The sequence below is a fragment of the Geospiza fortis genome, unplaced genomic scaffold (assembly GCF_000277835.1).
Source record: "Geospiza fortis unplaced genomic scaffold, GeoFor_1.0 scaffold140, whole genome shotgun sequence".
NCBI classification, from domain to species: Eukaryota; Metazoa; Chordata; class Aves; order Passeriformes; family Thraupidae; genus Geospiza; species Geospiza fortis.
Genome location: NW_005054459.1, coordinates 129575 through 135235, shown reverse-complemented (window position 1 = coordinate 135235; position 5661 = coordinate 129575). Strand labels below are relative to the sequence as shown.

Here is a 5661-nt window from a genome sequence, read left to right as displayed (position 1 = left end):
GCTCTTCGGGATGTGGGCTAGCCAAGCTCCGTGTTCAGGGAGCTAATACACGTGGGTTTTCGGGGCCCGGCTAGCTGCGGGGGACCCCGAAACTGGGTGGGTGCGGGCAGGTCTCCTCCTCGGTGTGTCCTGCCGTGGAGCGTCTCTGCCACGAATATACACACAGTCCCGATGACAAAATGTCGGCACGAACAGGTAAAGGGAGGGCTCGGAGACTCCAATGTTTGTTCCAACAGGCTTTAATGTCGGGTAGTCTGAGGGCGCAGGTGGGGAGGGAAAGCGGGATACAGCCTTGCTGAAGGGTACCAGAGCCGGGGTGCTGAGCCCGAACCCAGGCGGGATCGGGGTTTATAAGGGGTAAGGGGTAGGTGGGCTCGGGGTACACTTCGGACCACTAAGGAGGGGGTACAGAGGAGGGCTTACGGTGGTGTGATTGGGAGTACGCCAATAGGAAAATGGGGAGAGGGTGTTCTTATGGAGAGATCCAATGGAAAAGTAGGGAGCAGAGAACTTTCTGGAACAAAGGGTGTGAGTTACATATGATTGATTGCTTCGTCCCAGGGTGTCCTGCTTCATCCCAGGGTGTCCCAACCCCATCTTCTCTGCTCCCTCCTCCCACATCTCCCCCTTTTCTGTTAATTAAAAAGGCCTCTCTGACCGTCTTCAAAACAGCCTTCTTCACAGGGATGTCAGTCCCAGGTGGGCAATATGATGGTGAGACTGGAGGTGAGGAGCAGGTTGTCCAAACAGGGTCAGCTCAAAAGGGGCTCATTCTTCTACATGCCCAGACCTCCTAAGCAGACATTCAGCATCAAGATCACCTGGGGAATGCTTCTATCCGCTCTTCTCTGAACTGGAAAGTGAAGAAATACTCACTTGATTAAAAAAAAAAAATCATGATCTGCAATTTGAATTCCAAACTGACTCCAATCAGCTGCACAAGCCCTAGAGACTTGAAGACAATTGAGGGAAGACAAAGAGCCCCCAAGGGCTTTCTGTATTTTCATGAGCCCCATGGTGGATTAGGGGCTGAGTCCAGGATCCTCAGGCACTGAGAGAAGGTTGAAGAAGCTGCTCAAGGAGTCAGCAGCAAAGCTCCAAGTCCCTTGGAGCATCAATGAGCCCCGCTGAGGGCAAGGACTGCCAAAACCTCCCCAGGGACTGGTGAGAGCAGGTGCTTGAGGCCAGGGTTGCAGGGAGCCAAAGGCTCTGAGCAGGGAACTGCAATGCTGAGCCCTGGCTTGGTTGGAGGAAGCAGAAAGGATGAGCCTTGAGCCCAGGCCTGGGATAGCAGGGCCTGTCCCTCATGAGTGGCTCGAGGCTGTTTGTGGGGCAATGAAATGTGAGGGGCAGGAAGGACAAATGTCCAAAAACTGCAACCTCTGCCAGCCTCCTCAGAGAGGGGTGAGGGAGAACCAAAGTGCAACCCCTCAAAAGAAAGTTCCTTCTGTGGGGCCTCCAGAGGCACTGCCTGAGCCCAGGGGACAAAGCCCTGGGTGCCTCTGGCCCTTCCAGCCCTGCCCAGCACTTGGCCATCTGTCCTGCAGGCTGTGCCACCCTGTGTGTGCTGCTACTCTGCCCTGGCCAGCTGCCCACGCCCATCTTGCTGTCCCCCCCAGCATTTCTCCCCCAGCATTTCTGTGCCCTCCCTGGTGTCCCTGCAGCCAGCACTGACGGCTCCTGGCACACAGTCTCACAGTCTCCCCCCTCTTGGAGGGGCTTTTCTTTTTCCTCACCTCTATTCTGAGCCCTCCGAGCTGCACTTTGAGGAGGCTTCCTTCTCTTCCCACTACCAAGAAAAGCTCTGTCTCCTCTGAAACTCTCCTTCAAGCAGTTGCAGAATGAGCCCATGGTCTCCTCTTCAGAAGGTCCAACAGCCCAAGTCCCTCAGCTTCTCACAGGCCCAAAGCCCATCCTGTCAGTCCTGCAGAGCCTCTCCATCTCCTCCTCGTTGCCCAGAACAGGGAGCCCCACACTCAGATGCACCAGTCCAGATGTTGACCCCTGGCCTGTGGTACCTCTGGCAAGGGAACTGCAGGAGACATGCAGGACACTGCAGGAAATTCATGAAACACCTGTAGGATGATCCTGCTCCCCAAAGGACAGGTACCAACATGGTGCCAACTCAGGAACTGAAATGGGGACTGAGGCCAGAGAGGAAAGGGGAAAGAGGGATAGGCTCTTTGCAGGGGAGGGGACAGGGATGGGCAAGAGGAAGAATTCTGGACCAGAAGAGAGGAAAGAAAGCAAAGGTGAAGCAAAGGAAATGTTCAGGGAAGTTTTGGAGTGGCTGCCCGGCAACCCTGGCTCTGAGCAACACCATCTGCAGTGGGACAGGAAACTCCCAGCTCATGGGAACAAACTTTCTGGCTGACTGCAGATGCCATGACAAACCTGAGTGATTTCCCTCCTGTCACCCAGCCCTTCTGACCCCCAGGGGCTGATGGCATTTGTGCTCCCTCAGGTTCATGTCCCCACAGCAACAGTATGGGGGTGCTCACACTGCTGTGTGCACCGCAAACAGGGGCTGCTGAGCCAGTGCTGCCGTGTCTGTGCCTGCAAGGATGGGGCACCTGTGTGAGCTGGGGGAGAGGCCAGGGCTGCAAAGGGGGGATGTTGTTGGCAGCTCCATCAGGACGCTCTGGGACGCTGCCCTGGGCTGTGCAGCGCACTGGGGATGGATCAGCCCCTGCTCTGCTGCTCCTTCCCATCTGCCCCAGGGCCCTTGCAGAGCACCAGCCATGCTGTTTGCCCCCAGCCTGCCCACAGCCACCCTGGGGCTGCTCACAGGGGTTTTCTCTGCTAAGCATTGGCCTGGGTGTGTTTTTGAGAGACCTCAGCCCCTGGCAGTGCCCATGACCTGTCCCTGCTGCAGCCCCAGCACTGCCACCCCCAGGACTGTGACCATCCTGAGAGCACTCAGGCCCTACAGCAACATGAGGGGCAGAAGGGCAGCGGGGCAGGGGCAAGGGAGCAGCACTGGCAACACTAAGTGCTGCTGCTCCTTGGCAGAGCAGCTGTGCCAGCACTGATCTGCCCCCACCTCTGCATACACACATTGCTGCTGCAGCCCCAGAGAAGGGAACAAATGGGGGATCTCTGGTGAAAACTTTGCTGGGAGATCCTTTAGTTTGTTTAAAGCCACCAAAAGCACAGCTCCTCATAGACACAGGCTGTGGTCACAGTCAACATGGGGAGAAACAAAATGATAAACGGCACGAACAGTGGCCTTTCTTTGTGGACAAGATTAAAAAAATAAAACACAAGGAAAAAAATGCACAATAAGAGCTATCAAAGATAGTTACAAGTTATTAGATCATTACGAGTGATTTGCAGAAATTGGCAAGCAGTTTAATGTTTCTGAAACCATCCAGTCATCAGTCTCCCCACTGCAGCCTTGAGCTCCTTGGTTCCTCAGGCTGTAGATGAGGGGGTTGAGGACTGGAGGTATGACAAAGTACAGAACTGTACCACCCAATCCAGGGATGTGGAGCAAATGGAGGGAGGCTTCAGGTAGGCAAATGTGGCAGTGCTGAGGAACAGGGCCACAGCCAGGCAAGGGAGGCATGCAGATTTCTGCCATCCCTGCTCAGAGGGGATCTTCAGTATGGACCTGAAGATCTGCGCCTAGGAGAAAACTGTGAACATAGAATAACCCAAAAAAGGAAAACAATAAAAGTAAGAAGCCCAAATTTCCTCAGATATGTGTCTGAGCAGTAGAGCTCGAGGATCTGGGGAATTTCAGAAGAACTGGTCCAGGGCACTGCCCTGGCACAGAGGCAGGGAAAATGTATTGGCTATGAGCAGCAGAGCATTGAGAAAGCCACTGGCCCAGGCAGCTGCTGCCATGTGCACACAAGATCTGCTGCCCAGGAGGATCCCATAGTGCAGGGGTTTGCAGATGGACATGTAGCGGTCATAGCACATGGTGGTCAGGAGATGATATTGTTATGTTTCTGCTGACATCAGAAAAAAAAAGGAGGAAAACTTGAGCAGCAAATCCTGTGCAGGAGATGGTCCTGGTGTCCCAGAGGGAATTGTGCATGGCTTTGGGGACAGTGGTGCAGATGGAGCCCAGGCTGTTGAAGGCCAGGTTGAGCAGGAAGAAGAACATGGGCATGTGCAGGTGGTGGCCGCAGGCTACAGTGCTGATGATGAGGCCGTTGCCCAGGAGGGCAGCCAGGGAGATTCCCAGCAAGAGGCAAAAGTGCAGAAGCTGCAGCTGCTGGGTGTCTGCCAGTGCCAGGAGGAGGAAGTGGCTGATGGAGCTGCTGTTGGACATTTGCTGTGTCTGGCCATGGGGATCTGTTAATGGAGAAAAGGACAGTGACAAGTTAGGAGGGACTGCTTTGAGCTAAACCCGTGCCATCCCCTGTAGACCCTCCTGCTGGGACTCATCCATCCTTGTTCCTGCTCTGAGAAGACCTTCTCCCAGGTCCTTGACTGAGCTCCAGTTGTGCTGTCTGAGTGTGCCAGGAGCAGCCAGGCCTGTGTGTGCCGGCTCTCAAGGAGCCATCCCTGCTCCCCTGCCCTTGGTTTGTGGCCATGTGGCAGAGGAACAAGGCTGGATAGTCAGGATTTTTCTGTGGAATCACTCCTAATGCAGAAAAGCTTGTTACCATCTGCTTGCTCAGGTCTACAGGACAGGGATGTCAGAGAAGAGATATAAGGAATTTTTTCCTGCCCTCGCGTCCTTTCTAGCTCTCTGAGTTCAGAAATCCCCAGTATTTCTGCTGCATTCAGAGCTTGCCACTGAGAGATGTGAGAGGCCCTGTGGCTTAGGGCAAGGTGAGGGTCTGGATGAGCTTGTTCCCAACTGCCCTGGGTTTGCACCTTTGGCTGGAATCAGAGCACAATTACACTCTCATGGCACCCTGGGATAAACCAGAGCAAGAGGGATCACTGAATGTCTCACTCTCTCTAAAGGTCTCTGAGCAAGGTCTCAGCATCCCCCTTCTGCCAAGGGCACTCATGGTTCCCTTGGCAAACTCAACAGCATTTCCTCAGTTGTGACAGCTCTGCACTTCCTCATGGGACATTCAGGGGACTCCCAGAGGCTCTTGCACCCAGGAGGGCAGCTCAGAGCCTGGAAGGACACAGCAAGGCAATCCCTGGGTGTGCCCATGATGATATCTCAGAGAGGGGGCTCAGCTCATTCTCCTTTCCCATGGACTATGGGGCTTTGCCCATAGCCCCATAGGTCACAGGGTGTAGTAGTGGGGAACAAAGCAACACGGACCTCCTTATGCATCCAAAGGAAATAGTCTCTTTCTAAAAATGGGCCCCTTTTTATACCTTCAATTTAAACTGAAACCAGAGCGAGACTTAATGGAACATAACAGAAAGAAGGCACCATTGGCTGGCTAAGCTGCCATGCTGCTGTCCATGGGCCCTACCATCCAATCACCTTCCTGCTCATACACTGTCCATGCGTTCCTCCAGCTAATCACATTTTCACTGCCAACTGACTCTCTCCTCAGTCATAACTACCTCTCATCTCTCAACTGACTTCAGCTGTCCAGCCTGGAGCTGTGCCTTTCCCATAGGGCCTTCTAGTGAGCATAAGCCTTAGCAACTTTAATAATTATAACCCTATACCCTACAACAGGGAACCTTGGACACCCCATTCCCATGGACACACCTGCCTGGCAGAAATCCGAA

At 54.0% G+C, this 5661-nt stretch overlaps 1 pseudogene; it reads right to left on the bottom strand.

The window, feature by feature from the left end:
• Positions 1-3351: 3351 nt before the first annotated feature.
• Positions 3352-4282, bottom strand: LOC102033964 (annotated as a pseudogene).
• Between the last annotated feature and the right edge of the window lie 1379 nt (positions 4283-5661).